The sequence below is a fragment of the Sciurus vulgaris genome (genome assembly GCF_902686455.1).
Source record: "Sciurus vulgaris genome assembly, chromosome: 3".
Lineage (NCBI taxonomy): Eukaryota > Metazoa > Chordata > Mammalia > Rodentia > Sciuridae > Sciurus > Sciurus vulgaris.
The window spans coordinates 151,143,633-151,164,866 of NC_136463.1; positions in this window are offsets into that span (position 1 = coordinate 151,143,633).

Consider the following 21,234-nt stretch of genomic DNA (forward strand, 5'->3'; position numbering starts at 1 on the left):
TACATCCTGTTTGTGCAGGAAAATCCCTAAGCCTTATACTATCTTAAGGCAAGTCTTGTTGGATACAAAAGAGGAAAGTGATCATCAGCCATTGTATTGTATTATATGCCAGTGAATATCAAATAATAAAATCATTTAACAAAAATAATTTACTTAATACACAGAACCATAAAATTCAGGTATTGTTCTAAAATTTACAAAAATTGACATTTAGGAAATATCGCAGAGAAATAATCTAGGGGATCAATGTGATAAATCTTCCAACAAATTCCAAGTCAGCAGGAGAATTAACCTATTTCTATGAAAGTGATTAGCAGTTCCCTAGAAATAGAAAGGTATGGAAACTCATAAGGTAACTGGATACTGCTAGATACCTTGCAAAATGATGATATTTAGGTGCCAGGATACATGGCAATATGTATTGAGACGCTACTGTTCACCAGATGCTGTTCTGTTTGACATGATTAGCTCTGCTTATGACATGATGAGACATTGTTATGAGCTGTGTTTTACATATGAAAACATGGAGGTGTAGGGAGGGTTACTTGTCTAAAATTTCTTAGGTAATAAGTGATAGAGCTGGGTTCCAGTCAGGCGATCTAGCTGTAAGTCTATGCTCTTAACAATTATGGCTCTATCTTATCATGCACAGCTATGCTTGGCTTGGAAAAGTCTCTTTTACATCATGATATCTTGTACCCATCCTTTATTCTTTTCAACTAAAGAGAAAATGTTAATGAAACCAAGTTTATGTTTGACTTTCACTCTCACATAAAATTTGTCCCCCAAGAGCTCATTTGTGAGACAATGTAAGAAAGTTTAGAGGTGAAATGATTGGGTTATGAGAGCATTAACCTAATCAATGTGTTAATCCACTTGAATGTATTAACTGGGTGGTAACTGTAGGCAGGTAGGATATGGCTGGAGGAGACAGGTCATTGGGGGCATGCCTCTGGTAAGCATTTTGTCCCTGGTAAGCAGAGCTCTACCTGATCTGTCCACCCCACTGCACCCCCCTACCTGCTCCTCTTCTTCTCTTTCCTTCCTGATCGTTGTCTTCTGAGCTGCTTTTCTCTTCTACACCCTTCCTCCATAATGCTTTGCCTCTTCTTTGGCCCAGAGATGGAATCAGCTGCCATGGACTTATTTCTCTGTAGCCATGAGTGCCAAATAAACTTTTTCATTCTTTAAAATTGTTCTTATCAGGTCTTTTGGTCACAGCAGAAAAAAAGCTGACTAAGACAGCTGGTTTTGATGGTGATCATGTTAGAAAGTGGTTTGGGCTGTACCTGACTCAGGAGGTCAGGAGTTCTGGAAACAGGCTGTTAGAAATCCCTGCTCACAGTGTGTCTAGAGAGGCTGCAGCTCTAACACACAATCCTAAATGTTCCACTTCTTGAGTATTGAATCCTAAAATACTCTTGGGTTTTGTCTTGGAATTGATTATTTCACTCTTGAAAAATCAGTTTTTTTTGGAACGAAAAGTGCAGTTTCTTTTTTCTAGTGCTTTGTCCATGAAACTTATGCTACTAAATACAAACAGAAATAATCTATATTTCCTTGTGCCCCATTTCACCAACTTCTCATCTGCAAAACTTCTCTAATAATAGATGTGTCGGAACTGAGTTTATACATATTCTTTCTTAGTGCTGTATTTGAAAATACTATTATTATAAAGATCCTGACAACTCTTGGTGGGTTTGACACAGTAATGTTCAGTTATTGTAATAAAGTAAAAAAAAAAATGGTGAATATTAAGAGGTATGAGCTATTTTGATAAAGGCCATATAAGTTCAAGAATGAGATTTGAAACAGTTGCATATTAATAATAGTCATTTTCAAAGTATCATCACATGGTGATACTCTCTTGATCATGACAGCCTTCTAATTTTGTGCATGTCTTAGTTGATTAAAATAACTAAATGTAGTCTGAAGAAATCAGTAGCAGCTATCAGGATTCATTGAATATACTGCAGTTTTAGGTTATCAACTCCCAGGACCCCAGAGGTAATGTGGTTCACATCCCTCACCTTCCCTCACTCCCCTGGCTTCCCCTAAGTTAGACATGTGGGTTTGAAAACCGTCATGTGGTGATCACACTGAGATATGAATGTGCAAAATAGTCCTAGACAGCCTCCTTGCCTCTTTTTTTGAAACCACGAGCCTCTTCTCCCTGTTGTTTTTCTACTTTTAATAGAGACGTGGGCATGGAGAAACGATTCTCTACTGTGAGGAAAACCACAGTGCAGTGTAAGGTGATAAATGGCATTTGACACTTTGCCTTTGAACAGAGGTCACTAACCCGGGTGCTGGAACACTGGGCTCTACACTGCCCTCTGCTGGCCTTCCTCCTCTCAACCAAGTGTATTCAAAGGTTTATTCCCTCATCCTTAGAACCAAAGTCCAACTGTTTGAGTGCTTTGAGTTGCAAGTAATAGGAAATGTAATTAAATGGGCTGAAATTACGAAGTAGTTGCATGGATTATAAAACTAGATGTTACATTCCAGAATTTTGATCAGGGCTCCATTCCTGTGTCTATTTTGGCAGAGGCCCTTTATGTGTTCCTTCACTTATGGATCACATTCTATCGTTTACTCAGGCAGTCCAATGACTGTAGCAGCTTCAGACATCACATCAGTACACTAATAGTATCTGGAGAAAGAAAGAGGTGTTCTCTTTTATTCCAGCAACCAGATGGAAATTCTGCACATTCCACTGATGTGAAGGGTAACTAACTGTGGTCAAGAGGATGGAATTACACTTTGGGCACATCTCTGGAGTTGGAGGTTAGAACAATCCCCCCATAGACTATGACTGCAAGGGTGCTGAAGAGCTCTAGACTTCAAGGTTCTCCTAGGTCAAAATCCCAGAGAGAAGAAGAGTCAGGATACATTCTTAAACACCCCAGTGGGGCTTTGACTCTACTTGGGGATTTGGTTTGTTTGACCCTTAGACCAATCACAGAATGGAATACTGTGGCTTGGTCATTTGCTCACACCCATGGTCCACCATCAGGAAATGCCCTTAATTGATATTTCTTTCTATATCACATGGATCAGGTAGGAACATATTCCAGTGGAGAGAGGGAGGCTAATGAATGAAAACTATAGATTTATCTGCCTTTCAACCAGGAGTTGATTTCTCTATGCAGTGACATCACATCCCCGGGCATTGACTTTAAGGACAGGATCATAATGTGACTAAGAAACAACACATGGCATTTATGTCTAAATGTGTTTGGCAATTAGTATTGTTTGGCTGTATTACGTTACAAGCTTGCAAAGTACAATCCATGAATCTTTATGAATACATGTTTCTAACATATGTACAAAATTTAGATCTTAACACAATGGTCTACCTCACCTTTCCCTGGCACCTCCTACCCAACCTAATATATAACAAAGAACTCATCAGAGAATCCAAAGACAGATACTAGCCTCTTATTTCATTCCTTTAGGACTTTCTTGTTGCCTAGAAGGAAAGGCAAGCATCATGCAGGCTCTCTCTGATCATTGGTTCACATTAACCAAGCTCCAGAGATCCTGGCTGAGTAGGTTTGCGGGTAAAGCCCAGGGGTTTGTAGCTTTTGAAACACTCCCCCAGGTAATCTTCATAACTAGTTATCTTTGGAAACCTTTGAAAAATGATGCACTGATTCACCTCACCAAGATGTTTAAAGCCCTGTGCACAAGTGGCAGACTGCTGGTCTCTTCAACCTGGGAAGTCAGTGAGTCTTTTATGGAAGAAAGATTTCTTCCAATGGGGTCTGAGTTTCCCACTATCACCATGTGACCACTTTGACTTCTAATGGAAATGGAACTAGTTGACTATTAAGATGCTCTATTCTTTCCTGGCTGAGTTTACCCTCATCTGTGTCCTTTTCCAAAGCCCAACTAGATCTATGTTCAAGAGGATCACAAGTGATTGATTTTAGCAAAGTTTCTTTGTAACCCTCACTTGTTTAGGAATGGCGTTCATTTGCTTTTGATTCTTTCAAAAAAGAACACTGATCTCCCTTTCTGTCCTGTGAAAGAATTAATGGGGTCAGAACAGCTCTTACCTCCTGTGTGGAATGTTGCTCAGGTGGGTCTGTGTTCACACAGGCTCAGTGGCACGTCACAGGCAAGTCCTCTGCCCCAGCCACAGGGTGGCAAGTCAGATTTAAGACTCAGGACTGTGCATAGCTGGGGGAATTCCATCATCAGGGAAAGGACAGGTGGGGGTGGATGGGTCAGCACTGTCCAGTGGACATAAAGTGGGAGCCACACATGAGTTGAATAGCTTCCTTCACCATTTCTAGTAACTACTTTTAAAAAGCAAACACCACTTGATGTGGAATTTGATAGGAATTTAAGGAAAAGAGCAATCTTTTGACCAATTCCCTCATTGATAATTGCAATTTTTGCTTCACTTTGATTAAATAAAGAAAAAATAATCAAGGAAGTTCTGATCTGAACAAAGGAGATGAATCTCTCTGTCAGATGCTGATATGGAACCCTGTATCCATCACATGAAGGACACAATAAATCTGCATAGAGGGGTGCAGACTGTACATCATTCCTATAGTTTGCCATGGGGGCCACTGTGGAATGATTCACAAGTGAATTGAAGGTATAAGGTGAAAAATATGTTGCATGGAATAAGAACTGACCGTTAAGATCTGCAAAGCTTTGTCTTATAAATAATGTCTGAAATGTAAAAGATTAAGTAATATTTGAAATGTTATGTACTTGTATTATCAGGAAGATTAACTTTTGAGGATTTGAATATACAAGAGGAGAACAGATGTCTGTATACAGCTAAGAGGAGAGAAGAACAGTCTCTTTCTGTGATAATATTAACCCTAACATACTTATTTTCGTGGTAAATTGAATGTCTAGGCTTATATAAAGTACTGTGCTCAACAAAAATTTTTGAGAATTCAATAGTGAACTTCAACTTAAACTGAATTATTGAACTCGATACTGATTCAAACATCTAGAAATTTCAATAAACTTAGTTAAGCAGTGATGGCTGTATTTTCAAATGTCAAGAAATATTGGTAAAAGTATTAAATATTTTATTTTTTAATTTGTTTTTTAGATATACATGACAGTAGAAAGTATTTTGATGTATTATGCATACATGGAGTAGAACTTCCTATTCTTGTGGTTCTACATGATGTGGAGTTACACTGGTTGTGTATTCATATATGAACATAGGAAGGTTATGCCCAATTCATTCAACTGCCTTAGATATTTTCTAAATCACACAAAAATTCCAAAACTCTGCCTAGTCAGGGAGAATATGCAAATGAATCAGGTTTAAGATTTACTGTTAAGGTACTATGGGATGAAAGGAAATTGAATGCTGAGAATTCACATGATTGATTTTCTTGCATCTATTTTACTTGTCATAGATTACATGGTCTAGGAAATCAGGAGGAATAATAAATCTGTAATAAATAAGTTAAAGAAATGATGCAAATTTCTTTGATTTTTCCCAGTGTCCAATCATCAAAGTGTTAACTGATGTAAATGATATTTTCTTTACATCAATGTTCACATGGTACTAAAGAACATCATTCTTTCATAGCTATGGTTTAACTCCTGGGTTTGTAATTGGTGCAGATACTGAGGCACCCCTCCATTTCTGCTCCTGCCTTCCCCAAGGCCTACATTTGCTCTGAGTATTTGTGACTATCATGTAGATGCTTCTTTTTCTCCCCCATTATAGGTTTTGGTACAGATTGGTGTATATATGATACATAGCACTAACTTTAACCTAGAGATTTTTCATTTATTCTTCTCATTCATAATATCTATCAAACACCCACAATGGGTCAGGAAACATGCTAGGTGTAGAGGATGCAAAGATGAATAAGATGAAATCCCACATTTGAGAACCCCACAGTCCAGCTGAAGGTGAAGCATAGACAGGGCATAATTACCATGTGATTTATAAAGTGTAATAGGAAAGGACTTTGGAAACATTTTACACTCTTTGGCATTAACTCTTTCTTATTTGCATACTCTAAGGTGAGAATATCATGTTTTTCAACCGTCAGTTCTAAAACTTCTTTGTGCATTTGTAAGGCCCCCAAAAAGGAAACCCCAACTCTGTCCCATGGATCCACGGCAACCCCAATCAACCGCAGGAGGCGTCACTTGATGCAAACCGCAAGAGGTGTTTATTCCAGCGCGCTGGGACCGAACTCGAGGAGTCCAGTCCCGAGCAAAAAATCTTGTAGGTTTATAAAGGCAGAAACCACACATCGGGAGGGGTCGCACATGAAAGGGAAAAGGGGGACAAAGCTGCCGGGAAATTTCAAAGGGGGTCTGGGTTTGCTGATAACATACAACATGTTTCACAATGTTTTACAACAGGGCGTAGATTCTGGTCAATAGTTTCTGGTAATCCTACTGTTTGAGCACTATCTGGCTATCTGGCTCAATTTACCCTTTTACTCCCTGTTTGGGGCTGATTCCTGGAACAGCTTTAAGGGCTTTGTTCCCGTCACTGGGAGAGAGACCTTAGGGAGTTGAGATAAAACAGACAGCTTTAAAAAAATGTCCATTCTTTCACATTGACTTTTATAAGTTGACAGCTGAAAGAAAGTGAGAATCTGAAAGAAGGTGGGAATAGTAGGAGTTCACACCCAGATGGGGAGAGGAATAACTTTGATGTATAAGGCATCACAGAGTGAAGTAGACTTAAAGCTCTGGGCAGTCAGGTGACATTTTAAGATGACTGAGAATTAGGAAGGATGACCAGCCAGAACAATGAACAGAGGAAGCAGGAAAGTACCTTCTTCACAATTTCAACTAACTTAATCTTTTCGCTTTGTTTTCCTCCCACGTTCTTCTTGAGCATAAACAAAAGCTTAAGGGAGTCAGGAAACAGGTCTTATAGAGAGTGGTGGCTGAATGCTCATTGGTATGCACGGCCAGTATGATGATGAATCTGCTGCACTTAGGGTCTTTCAGGTTGACTAAGAACAAGAGGAGCCAGATCACAGTTCATTACTCTGAAGACTGGTAATTAAAGGAAAAGAAGTAAGCATTTGTCTTGGCTTTCTGGTATAAACTGTTTTTTAAGGTAATCAATTGGCATTGGCAGATGAGGGGAAGGTTTTCTATACAGAAAAAAATTAGCTGATAAATGCAGAGGGAATAATGGTTTTGGAAAAAATCTTATTGTGCAAGCTGTATGAAAATAGCTGAAGCAGATAATGGTCATCAACAGCTGGTAAAGTCATTAGATGAAGTGTTGATGGGGAACTGAACTCTCTGATTGATTTAGCTCCACTGAAGGTGAGGGAACCAGACAAGAGGTGCCTCTGGACATGATGCCAGATGAAGTACATGGCACCACCTATGACGTGTGCACGTATAGAAAATCAAGCCCGAGTCTAACATTAATTAGGGTATTGAATTAAGACTCTAAGTCATGTGGAAATACTGGGGATAGAACAATATCCCCAATATCTGACTGTAGTTATAAGAAAAAACCATGGTGGGAAACCTGTTCTATGTTGACTGACCAGGTTTAAAGTTTTAAATTGACATTTCCAAAAGAACGCAACACTTTGAATAAATCGATTTTGGAAAAAATGAATATGTTCCTCCAAGTTTGCAAATTATATTTTAAAAAATGTTGGTGGTACACCAAGGTGAATTCTAAATTTTATAAACCTGAAATTTTACAAAATTGCAGTCTGGATTTTAAAAGTTTATAGGCAAATTCATCTGCTAACAGAAGAACTGATGGAGATTCTGCTCACAGGTTTCTCTGATCAGAGTAGGTACAAGGAAGAAATTTGATGTGATTTTGAAGACTGAGTTGGTTATGCTGTCTAGCCTGCCAAGTTAGTCTCCTGTCAATTTACTAAACTAGTATTTGTGGTGAGATTTCAGTAAATAAAATAGAAAGATTGAAATGATCTGCTAAAAAAAATGCCAATAAATAAATAAAACAAGTATTATTAAGACTGATTTTGATTCTGGAGTTTTGGTCATTTGTGAGCTCAGAGTAAAATTTAAACTCCTTTAATGAAAAATGATACTTCCTAACCATCTGAATTTAGAGTCATAAACTATAAATGGGTATAAAATCATATGGATGGGGGTCAAATCATATCAGAATGGTTTGGTTGTAGTGATTGAGAAGTAACAGTTGCCTAAATGAAATAAGCTATCTTTTTCTCTTAGAAATAAGGAATTTAGAGTCAGGGAACTCAGGACTGCCTTAGCAGCTCGGTGGTCATTAGCCTCTTGGTCTCCCACCTGTACACCACAGCCTCCCAGCTGCATTTCTACCCATTCTTTCTGTGACCAACTCAGCTGGGAGGAAGCAGTGAGAAAGAACAAAGGGCTCCTCCCAGCTGAGCCAGTGCCCTGTGAACAGCCTTCAGAAGTTCTACATAGGGCTTTACCTCACAACTGTGACCACTGAGTGGCGTGGCCATACCTAGATGCAAGGACAGATGGAACCACAGCCTATCTCTGAGCATACTGCTGAACCTGTGGGGTTCTGGAGCAAAGAAGGAAGGGGTACATGAACTGGAGTCTCCTGTCAATCAAGAAAACAGACATTTAGGAGAAAATTAAGATTACCATTTTAATAATTTCTTCAAAATGCTACAAAGTAGAACATTCTTTTAAGGAGACCTAATTTTGTAACATATTTAGTGTTATTTTTAACAGTGTGCCAGATTCTGTGATTAAAAGTGTAAATCTGTTGCATATATGATTTTAAATGCTTTTGAAAATAGACCAAGTGCTCTTGTTCATGTGTACAATTTTATCTATGTGTTACAACCATTTTGCTACAAATTCTTGAATGATCTATTGACAAAATGTGTTGAGACTTTATGAACTTCACCATTTTTAAATTTCCATTCTGTTTCCATGTGTGGCCTATTAGGTTTGAACAATGACAGGTGTAAATCAAGTTTTTTAATGTAAGAGTTGAGAAGCACTGTTACACTTTTGTTGATTCGTATTGATAAACTTTGTTTTGTAGCCCACCTTAGGTTACAAATTTACAGATAGGTAGATCTATAAAATAACATAATTTGTGTGAACCATTTTGCATTGATTATGTCATTTTTATTTGGTGGTTAAAAATGTGAAGTGGAAAGTTCTGATATTTTAAGAAAATCAAATAAAGAATTATTGAAAGAAGAGCCATCGGTAACAGTGGCTCAGGGTTGGCAAGAGGAAGGACGTGGTTGTACCTGCATTGAGAGCTCTGAGCTGGTGGCCAGAGCCCATGAGGACAGGCTGTGGGCAGAGAAGAGTCAGTGCTCCAGGGACTATGAAAGCGATCAGGGCCACAGTGAGACTTTCATGAGTACCCTCAGAATACGGTTGGTACCTGGAAAGAGTGAAAAGAGGTCTTAAGATGGTTAACAGTGGAGAACAGGACCACGTAGGTGCCTTCCACTTCAAAAACAGAAAACCTACCAAGAATGGCTACCAAAGAAACATTTAATCATCTCATAACCAAAGGCCTGGAGGCAGGAGGCTTAGAGGAACTGTTTCATCCTTCCAGTGGCTTAGGCATGGCCTGGGCTTGCCTCCACTAGTTCCAGCCCAATAGATTTTCACCCTCAGGCTGTTGCCCTGTGCTTGCAAGGCGACACTCTCAGGCATTGAACACCCATGCCAGAGTCTCAAGCAAGAGACAAAGGAAGGTTAGTCCGATGTTTTCCTCTGGCCATGAAAAGAAAACCTTTCCAGAAACACACCCCATACACATATTGGCCAACGCTGGATCAGATCCCTTCTTGCTTCGAGGTGGTTTGGAAATCTAGTATTAGCAAAACAGAATTTGCATATCCATGACTGGCTAAGTCTAATTGGGATTAACCTCTCTCTGGAAGCGGCACAGTGTTGCTGCTCCCAGCAGGTTTGGTGTTTATTAGTAAAGGAGGGAAATTGTTGTTAGGAGGTAACTCACCAAGCCTGCTGCAGTTCTGTAATAGTTATTTCACAGGTGGATGGAGAGAGGTGGGTCCTGAGGAGCAGAATACTCAATGAGAATTTGCATTTCTTTTAATCTGTGCTCTATAAATTCTATGGGTAGCCTACAAGTTCTTTAAAGACAGGAATTGTATCAGTTTTGTTCATTTTTTTCCTTCTTTTGTTCCCAGACCTAGCATGGTATGTGGCCAATAGCAGCTCTAACACAAAGTAGATGCTCAGTATATATTGCTTGATTGAGTGATTATTATGTTGCCTCTCAAGAGAAAGCTGAAAATATCCATATTAAATATTATCATTCGGTTCTTCAATTATAATGTATTCTAGGCCCCTCTTCTTGTTCCCTTCTTTGACATCTTCGTATTTCCTAGATTCCTTTGTATTTTCCCAGTATGTCACCGTCCTCTCCTCTTTGTCTTCACTTCTTTCCTTCCTTGTCCATCACACAGCCTCTGGTGTGGATGCCTACCTCCTCCAGTCAAACCTGACTGCCTTCAGTCACCACTCAGTTAATCCCATCGGGGTTAATTCACTAATTGTGGTAAGGCTCTCATAACCCAATCATTTCACCTCTGAATGTTCTTGCATTATGTCATATATGAGCTTTTGGGGGATGCCTCATTTCCAAACCATACCATTAGCTGTGTGACCTTGGACAGTGTTTTCATCAGGCCAGGTACCAGGATGAAAGAAATGGCACTAAAATTAGGATAATCTGAGGAGGGTTTAGGAGAGGGATTATTTGCAAAGATGAGGACGGTTTCAAAATAAACCACAAGGCTGCTGGTGTAGCTAAGCCTCCCAGGATGAGGGGAGAGAGTGCTTCCCCTCTCTCTCGGAAGGAGAGAGACCTGCAAAGAAGACTGTTTTGAGAGTAATTGTGATGAACCTGAAGAGTTAACTTGGAGACTCCCTTGAGGACCTCATTGATTAAATACCACTAAAGCCAGAGGACAAAGTGGCCATTGATGTACTGTTGATGTCCTCCCCACAGGATAGCCTCCCAGGGCACAGAACAGCATAGAGAAGAAGTAGAGGTGCACAGAGAAGATGCTTAGCAGATTTTATTTTATTTCTTTTCTTAGCTTCAGTTTCTTCATTTTCAAGTATCAACTGATGTGTGTGAAGGTCTTGATATAATATCCAGCATATAAAATTCACTTAAGAATATAATTAATTACTTCAATAATGACTTCAATAATTAACAACATTTATCAACATAACTAACAAAATAATTACCTCAATGGACACAGTTATTAATTGTTGAGCATCTACTTACATGTTGGACCCTGGCTATGCTATGTAACCTGTCATGGGGCCATGACAGGTTACAGGGCAGAGTGGACCCTACCCTTATGGAGTTTATGGGGAAATGCAACACTAAGCATTTCAAAAGGTAATGTTTAATGATAATATTGATAAGTATTATGAATTACATGTGTATTTTTGTCTCTGCTAGACTGTGGGTTCCCTGAGTGCAGATACTAGTTCATGAGTCAGAAACCCAAGAAACTAAAAATAGAATTTATCTTCTCTACTATGAAAATCTCTATTTTAAGATTATTTCTGGTATAGCCACCTATTCTTATTTCCAGGTAAATTTTTCCCTTCAGAGATGTTTCTTACTTAAACTCAAGGTTTTCTTAATCATTTGGGATTTTTACCTCTCTACTTTTTCTCTGTTGTGTCTTCAGGTAGAGAGCAATCTATATCATGCATTGATAGGAAGGACTTTTGGAACTGGATGCTCCTCTCAGTTTCCCTGGCATCTTTCAGCAACACAAGTAGTCTGCCTGCTGAATTGATCAACAAGGACCCCACTAGTACATACAAAGGGAGCCAACTCTTCCTTTGAGCCCGACTCACACCATCCATGTGCCATTTGTGTTGTGTCCCCCCACTGGGGTCTGTGATCCTCTCACTAGGAATGCGGGATGCACCGGTGACTACTGCTTCTTGATATTCTATTCTTCATTGCCAGGAGAAATGTTTGTTTGCCTCTTCAAAACCTACGGCAACACCTGGACTTTCCAGGTAGCTCCATGTAACTGTCCCTTTCACATGCAAGACAGCACAGAGAATTCTATGAAGCCTGCTCTCTTCGCAAAGCCCCAGATAGGATGGCCTCAGGGCCTTTCTTCCCCAAAACATGCTATTCCCTAAATTTCACCAAGGCAGCCAGGAACAGGTGTCCTTAGTCATACCTAACAGGAGCTTTAAGGTGCTCCATTTCCTTCACTACTTAGCCTTGAAGTTGTTATTTCCCCTAACGGAAAGTCTTGTTCCCAACCTTGAACAGACAGCATCTGTGGAGGTAGGATTGTCTGGCTTTTATCTAGTCTCCTTTCAGTCTTTTATTATGGCAGAAATCTAAGCCTAATTTCCTCTACTTCTTAGCCTTTTAAGTTCCAACATGCTGGATCTCACAAATCACAAGTCTTGGCTTGCATGATCATTGCTTCTCTGTTCAAGAGCAGCATCCAAACAGGGGAGGGAGACAACGGGGAAACAGGAGGCAGGAAGCACAGTGAACTCTTCAGGGTGTATCCAACTGACTTAGATCTTATAGATCCAAACCCATGAGAAACTGAATGCATCCTAGACTCTTCAGCTAAATTAATGAGGAGATTAATAAATCAACAAATTAATGAATTAATTGATATCCAGAGGAAGAGTTGAAAATCTGACTGCCAGCTGTCCTGGCTTATTCTGAGAATGCTTTACAGTCTATTGAACCAATGTGAACTGTCACAGTGCAGCTGATGTTGATTAGAGTAATGCATTACACCACCTTGGATTCTTCAGAAGGAGAATTCCCCGGGGAAGACAGTGAGGCCAAATTTGTTTCGAGGGAAAACATTTGGTTAATGTAACCCCTAGGAAATCAGCAAACATACCCTCCTCAATCTGAAGAGTGTGTGGGGATTGTTATGAAGACAAAACAAAAGCCAAGCTACTGAGTTTTCTTGTGCGCGTAAGTCGCAGCTGCTAATCAAGCAGTCATTTGAGGCCACCCCACTGCATTTGCTTTCGTCTATAACAATCGTGTGACTTACTTTCAGCTGAGTGTCTGTTTCAGTTTTCTCCCCGTATGTTTCTGAAGCATTTGGAGAAAGTGGAAATTACTCCAATGGAATCCATCTGCCAATGATAAAAATTAGGGAGGAATTACAAAGAGTTGAGGAGATGTTCTTAAAATGCAATTTGATCTTGATAAATGGGGGACATGGGCTGAAATCAGTAGAAGGAAATTTAATCAAGTAGCTCATGTAGGGAGAAATGAAAACCTAATATTTAACTGAGTAAAATCTGCTTCAATAATATTGCCAAGCATGCTTTCAGGGATTTGGCTATTAATGCAATTGTTATGAATCATGTGAATGTGTTAAAATGACAATAGCCGTGTAGTTTTACATCTATGGAAATATCACAAAATTACTTTAGAAAGATCATTTTATCATTTTTACATGAGACAATTAATTGACTGCTGTAGTTGAAGCAAACAAGATGAACAGTAGATTTGGAAAATTAAATAGCTTCACACAATTTATATTGGTGGACTGAATTTTCTCTGATGTCTATAAAAAGAGGTAAGAGGAATTATCAAAACTGAGGATGCCTATCTGTAGAAAATGTCTTGTGTAAAAACAGAAGGACGTTGCTCTTTAGCATTTGATTCTATCTTGTGTCAGTGTCCTTTCCTCTGTCTCAACAGTTATGTTGGAAATAGATGTTCAATCCATGTAAGTCTTCTGTGACAATCTCATTGTGGGACTGATGGACTGAATTCTTGCCTGCAAACCTACCCTGGCTATTTGGACCTCAGTTACATAAACCTAGATTAATCATAAATGTGATTCATAACATAGTCCCAACATAGATGTATTCATGGCTATTTCTATTTTTTACATCTGTAAACCCATCACTTGAAACACAAACTGGGAATTTTCAGTAATCTTCATCTTGATCCCAGTTTCCAGGTTCTACTCTGTCTTCCCATCACCCTGCATCTAAAAATGAGATGACATGGAATGACCATCATCCAAAATTCCAGATTCATTATTTCTTTTTCTTCTATTTTCTCTAATTTTACTGCATTCATTTAGAACCCTACAATGTATATTTTTAACTTCGTAAAGGGTATAATAATATATGTAATTTGTTGCGACTGGCTTCACTTACATTACCCATATCCATCCACACTGTTGTGTGTTACTGTAATTTATTTATTTTTACTTCTGTATAGTATTTCATAGTGTAAACATTCATCTTCTGTCCTATTGGTTGGTATTTGGGTCATTTCTAAGTTTCTGCTACTATGAACAGGACTACTATGTACATTCTAGTAGAATTATTTTACTAAAAAAGATTTCCTTGGGTCATCTTCATCATTATTCAGATACTCCCCAGTATCTCTTATGCTAAATTCAACTGACCCTGTACTTACTCTATATTCTCTTGCTATGATTCTTGTTAGGTAACTATATTCTTCCTTCTAGCCAAGACTCTTCTGAGAGTTGTCTGTTAATATCACTACTTGCTCAACTTCTACTTTCTCTTCAACTTCTGTACCCCACCTACTTTGCCCAAACTACTTTTTCTAATGTTATTGATTTCCATGTTGCTAAATCCAATGGACATTTTCCAGCAACCTTATTAGTCACTAGTCATATTTGACTCAGTTAAGTAACCTTCCTTCTTAAAATGCTTTTCTTCTTTTCACTTCCAAGTTGCCTATTCTCTTGTTGTTTTCTTTCATTTCTTCTTTCTGTCTGTATTTTAGTCCTTCCTCCTGTATTTATTTAGTGATAAATATTGGAATTCAGGTCAATTCTGGATATCTTTGTCTTCTCCCTCAATACTCTCCCATAGGTAGTCCTGTTGATACCTATGGTCTCAACAAAATTCTCAATAGCATTCCCCCACTTGACTCTCAGAACTGTTCCAGTTTGGATGGTAAATTATATATCTTCCCTACTTAGACACTGAAGATTTCCAGTTCATCTGTAGTTTCTCATTTATCAAATTTTCTTTTTCTTTTTCTTTCTTTTCTTTTCTTTTTTTTTTTTTTTTTTTTTTTTTTTTTTTTTTTTTTGGTACTGGGAATTGAACTCAGGGGCTCTTGGCCACTGAGCCACATCCCTGGTCCTATTTTGAATTTTATTTAGAGACAGGGTCTCACTGACCCTAGCGCCTTACTGTTGCTGAGGCTGGCTTTGAACTCATGATCCTCCTGTCTTAGTGTCCAAAGCTGCTGGAATTACAGGTGCATGCCAACATGCCTGGCCTCATTTATCAAATTTTCTGCCAATCTCTTTCCTTGGAAATTTTACATGCACTTCAAACTTAACATTCCTATAATTGGACTTTTCCTTCTCAAGCCAATTTACCCCCCATTTGCATCTTTAAAAAAATGGTAAATCCACTCACTTGTTTGTTTGAGCTTTAAACTCTGTAGATTGGGGTGTGTGTATGTGTGGGGGGGTATATTTGTGATTTCCTATTCTTTAGCCCATCCATCTCCAAGACTTGTCAATTCTAACCCATTGCTGGTACATAGTCAGAAGTCACTGTATCCTGTTTCCTGGAAGCTGGGAGGGCTCCTAACTGACTCCTGGCTCAGTCTCTTGCCCACCTCCTCAACTCCGTTCATTCACCTACTCAGTTGCCACATCATTTCACTGTTTGCTGAAATCCTTTCGCCATTGCACTCAGCTTAAAAATCACACTGCTTCCCTGGCTTCCAGGAGCTCTGACTCCTGGCTACTAGTATGTCCTTAGCTTAAGTCATTCTGTTCCTTTTAACCCACTCTAGGGGCACCATCTCAGTTCATCCAATGCAGCCAGCCCTCTGCATCTCAATTCTCAGCATATGGAGTACTCTCCCACCCAGTCCCATTCTTAACCTGGTTAATGTTTACTTATTCTTTAGTTCTGAGCTCAAAGTCTACTTCCACTGGAAAATGGCATTATGTGGTGGTGGTGGTGAAGTGGAATATAATGTTTTCCAATTCCAGAGTGATACATTTTATTTATGAAATTATGAAATATAGGGAAGTCCCCCCAACAAAATAGCATCCACAATGCCATTACTCATAAATATAATCAACTTTGGTGTGTACTTTTGCAAATCTTTTCTCTAGGAACATAGCATAAATATCAGTTGCTGAGATGACCCTAATTCCTGTACTTGATGGGAGACATTCTATTCTGTAAATTTTACATGTAATTCACATCAGGCCTACTCCTTTACATTGGAAAACTTTTTTCCCCATTGCATTGTCTCTAAGGCTCCATGGGGGTTGGGCAAACAGGTCTCCTGGTTACATCTCTTGCTTCAATTCCCTGTTTCCACTGTTGTTTTGATCCCTCTCATGTCTCATCTGTTGTGTGGACTCAGATATGGGAAACAGTCCCTTATTCTTGATCTCGAGACTCCTCTTGCTGAAGGTGAGGGCTAGAAAATGTGGCAGAAGAGTATCTTCTACCCTTAAAACATCTCCGTTTTCAAAACTCCTTTACCTGCTTCAAACTGAGGGTGCCTTACTGTCCGCTAGGGCCACCCACCACTGCATGGTCAGTCTCATTCTCAACAAATGCCTCACTCAGTGTTGGTAACTTTCCATGTGGGGAACAACTCAGTGTGCTATCTGTTCTTATGGTTCTTTCCAGGCCATTTTCTGGAGGTCCTCAGTTTCCACACTCAAGGCTACTCAGACATCTTTCCTAACAATGGTACTTTAGACTGGGGTGCTGAAGCCTCTACTGGGAATAAGTAATTCTGACCAGCTGCTATTTTAAATGTCAGCCCACTCCCTTGACATAAAGAAATGCTTTCTTCCCTCCTCCAGCTGATATCATGCACTCTATAATGGTTTGAGATCTACTTTATTTAACAGACAATGAGGAACATCCTTTATGTTGAAACATGAGTGAGACATAGGTCGTGAGTCGAGTACATTATTTAATGGACTGTGGTGGATTCCATTCCCTGAAAAGTTGTCAGAAATGCAGATTCCCAGGCTCTGTGCCAGGTTCAATCCTTCAGTATCTACATTTTGGTTCCTAGGACGTTTACATGCACATGCAAGTTTGAGAAACACTGCAATATGGCCTTTCCATGACTTTAATAAGAATCAAATAGCATTTATTTTTTCAGTTAGAAAAGCTATATAAGACAACTCTGGACATTTATATAACTATTTTTGCTTTGAAAGAGCCAGTTTTACTCCTCAAATGTGACACAGATGTCAAATACGAAATGCAAAATTATAGGAATAAGGATGTCTTTAAGAATTGGGCTATACCCTGGCTGAAGAAAACCACAGAATCTATAAATTTCACATTATAATTTTATAGGAAGTTAAAATAACAATTTGGTGGTTTTAAAAATAATGAAAAATTGTATCTTGTCTTTTCAAATAGATTTTTAGGATATACTTATATACATACATACATACATACATACATATGTCTAAAATTCCTTTTGCTTTTGACTCATTAAAAGCATAGTTACCTTGGTATTTATCCAAAGAACTAAAATCAGCATACTACCATGCTGCATGCACACCAATATTATAACAGTGCAATTCACAATAACCAAGTATGGAACCAGTCCAGGGTTCTCATCAACAGAAGAATGGATAAAGAAAAGGTGGTGTATTTACACCATGGAGTTTTTATTCAACTGTAAAGAAGAATTAAATTATGTCATTTACTGTTAAATGGATGGAACTGGAGAACATCATGCTAAGTGAAATAAGCCAGACCCAGAAAGTCAAGGGTTGAATGTTTTCTCTCACAAGTGGAAGTGGGTAGGGAAGCAGGAGAGAGTGAGAGAAAAAGGAAAAGGAGTATCTTGTGAAAATGGAAGAGAGCACCATAGAGTACAGAAAGGATATCAAGTGGGTGGCAGAACATGAGGGCATGGGGAAGTTCTGGGGAATGAAATCTGCCAAATTATTTTATGCCCATGTATGAATGTACCACAATGAATCCCATACATGCATGCACACATACACACACACACACACACACATACACAGTCACAATTAGTGCATCTTATATGAAATAATAAAAAAAAAAAAAATAGAAGGAAGATGGGTAGGGCAAGTCGCCCAGGGGAAGGAGGTGGGCAAGGAAAGGAAAGGTATCAGGGAACGGGACTGATCGAATGATGTTATGTATAGGTAGGAATATGGCATAATGAATTCCCACTCTTACATATAATTATAATGCACCAAAACTTTAAAACAAGAAAATCCAAAACAAAACAAAGCCAGAACATAGTGAATTTAATTGGAGTCTTTGAAGAGAGACTACTGTTAACTCATAGTGAGGGTGGAAATATGCTTAATGGTCTAGGTCAAATTGAAAGCTGTGATACAGTTTAATCTGGAATCTCAAGGAAATGTAGGAAAAATAAAACTCTAGTCCTGATCCTCATGCTGCTGGAAACTATAGTGGAGTGAATTGCTTTTTCCTTAAAAACAAATCAAAGATTAACTTCCCAACATTACTTCTAATTTGTTTCTATTTAGAGCTCTTACAAACTGTTAATTTAACTAGTGAGTTATTTGTTGTGCAGGAATAGCTGTGTGAAAATACCAGTTTTTAAAACCCCTCCACTGAAAAGTCATCTAGCACATTTTTTCTACTCACATTTGCAAAGTTTCAGCTTCCTAGCTGGCAAAAGCATTAAGACTCGTATGTTTCCAATTAGAAGCAAGATTTTCCTGATGCATGGTCCAAGGTTACACAGTGGTCCACAGAGGATTGGTGGAGACTTTTTCCTCTTTGTATTCTTATTTTCTGCTGCTGTTACACAGATACTTTGCAGAACTTTGGCTGCTGAACAAGATGTAAAAATTTCTGAACATTAGTTCATTAAGAAGTAGCAATTGCATCTGAGCAAGGAGAAGGAATCATTTCAGATTTGTTTCCTTGGAAATAACTTTCAGGAAGTCAGAGAGTTAAAATCCAGAAGGGCATTGTTTCACAAATGGAAGCTGTTTGTACATGTGCCAGTGGGAATTGTTGTATAATGTTCATTTTAGGACAGAACAGAATGAAATAACACACTCTAAAATATTTCACTGAGTAGTGCATTTACATATTTTCCTAAATTGTGAAGGAAGGAGAGAAAAACCAAAGTAAAGGTGAAAAGTGGCCCCTCAGCCAAGCCTTCATTTAGAACATAAAAGATAATTTTCCTGAACAGGTCATGAAGATAGAAAAAAGATATTCAAATATTACACATAGGTATTACAAAAAGGTAGTCACTTCACATCTTACCATCAGTCTGTTAAATATATTCTTGAAAAAAATTCTTCCATGTTTTTATGTTATGATATATTGCACATCACTTTAAAATACAGACCTAAGGCTTGCTATGGAAGCTCTTCTTACATCTCTACAAAGTGTCCAGGAACAGTTGGTACAGGCTAATAATCCCTAATCCCAAACTCCATTCTCCAAAATCTGAAATGTTTGGACACCAGCAGGACGCCATGTGTGGAAAGTTCCATACCTGACTTCTGCAGGTGCAACTAAAGTCATGGTATGAAGTTACTATCAGGCAAGACATTTAAGGTATATACGAAACAAATGAATTTTATCTTTACACACGGGTCCTATATCCAGGATATCTCATTATGTATATGCAAGTATTCAAAATCCAAAAAATTCTTCAATCCAAAAACTCTTCTGGTCATAAACATTTCCTAAAAGGGATACCCAAACCCTACTGCAGATATCAAAGGTATTTAACATGAAATTAAAAAGAAACAGAGCTAGAAGGCAATATATGTATTTATAAATATTCAATACCAAGGACCTTTTCACATGTCATATAGGTCAAATAAGTCTGTCCACTTATACTATAAAAAAGTATTGGGAAAAATTCATAAAGACCATTTGATATTGGTATTTGTTGAAATAAAAAGAACCAAATTTTCAGAACTATTTCAATGTCTGTCTCAGTGTTCAAGTTTAGATTTGGAAAAACCTGTATTTGTATCTAATTTCTTTGTGATTTTAAAGTATTACTTACATGAAGAAATAGTTGGAAATCTGAGCTAATCCTACATGTGGATTTACAGGGGGACCTTCCCACTGTCTAGAAGGTGGTCCTCTGGTCCTCCTCTGCCCAATACCCATGTGTGTGTGCACCTCACACACATCACAAATGGAACACTGATGGGCATTAGTTTTGTTTATTGTTAATTAAACAGACTCAAAGTGGAACTCATTGGATTGGGAATCTAGGTATCTTAGAAGATGCTTACTTCACGCTGTAATTGCAGAATCGTGATTAGAATGGCCTTCCCAATGGGCCTTGCTCTCTAGTCCCAGCCTCCAGCCTCCACTTTCCTTTCAACTTGACTGCTGCCTGTCTTCCAACTGGTCTTTCCACTTCCGTTTTTGTCCCCTTGCAATCCATTCTTCATATGGCAGCCAGAATGATGTGTGTTTTTTGAAGGTCACCAGCATTTGTAATCATAGTAAAGTATACTTAACATAAAATTTACCATTCTAACCGTCTTAAAGGTACACGTCAGTGGCAGTAAGTACTTTCATATTGTTGTGTTACCATAACCACTATCCATCGTCAAAATTTTTCCATCTTCCAGACTGAAACTCTAATCACTAAACAGTTAATTCTCCATTTCTTCCTCCCACCTCTGCATCCCCCACAAACTCCATTCCACTTTCTTCTGTGTACCTCTGAATTTGAATACTCTGGATTCCTCATGTAGGTGGAATCTTACCATACTTGTCTTTTTGTATCTGGTTCATTTCACTTGGCATAATGTCTGCAAGACTCACCCATGGTGTAGCAAGCATCATTTCCTTCCTCTTTAACACTGGATAAAATTCCATTGTGTGTAGAGACTACATTTTGATTTTTTGTTCATTCATCAATGGACATGTGGGTTGCTTCCACCTTTGGGCTGCTGTGGATAATGCAGCTGTGAACATGAGTGTACAAATATCTCTTCGAGATACTGCTTTGGATTCTTTTAGATAAATGCAGAGACATGAGTTTGCTGGATCATATGGTAATTCTATTTTTAATATTTTGAGGAACTGTCATACCATTTTCCACAGCAGCTGCACCATCTCACTTTCCCACCAGCAGTACACCAGGATTTCAGCTTCTCCCTGTCCTTGCCAACATGTTTTACTTTGGTTTTTTTTTTTTTTTTTTTTTTTTTTTAATAATAACCATTCCACTGGGTAAGCAGAGTAATATTTTTAAAACACAAA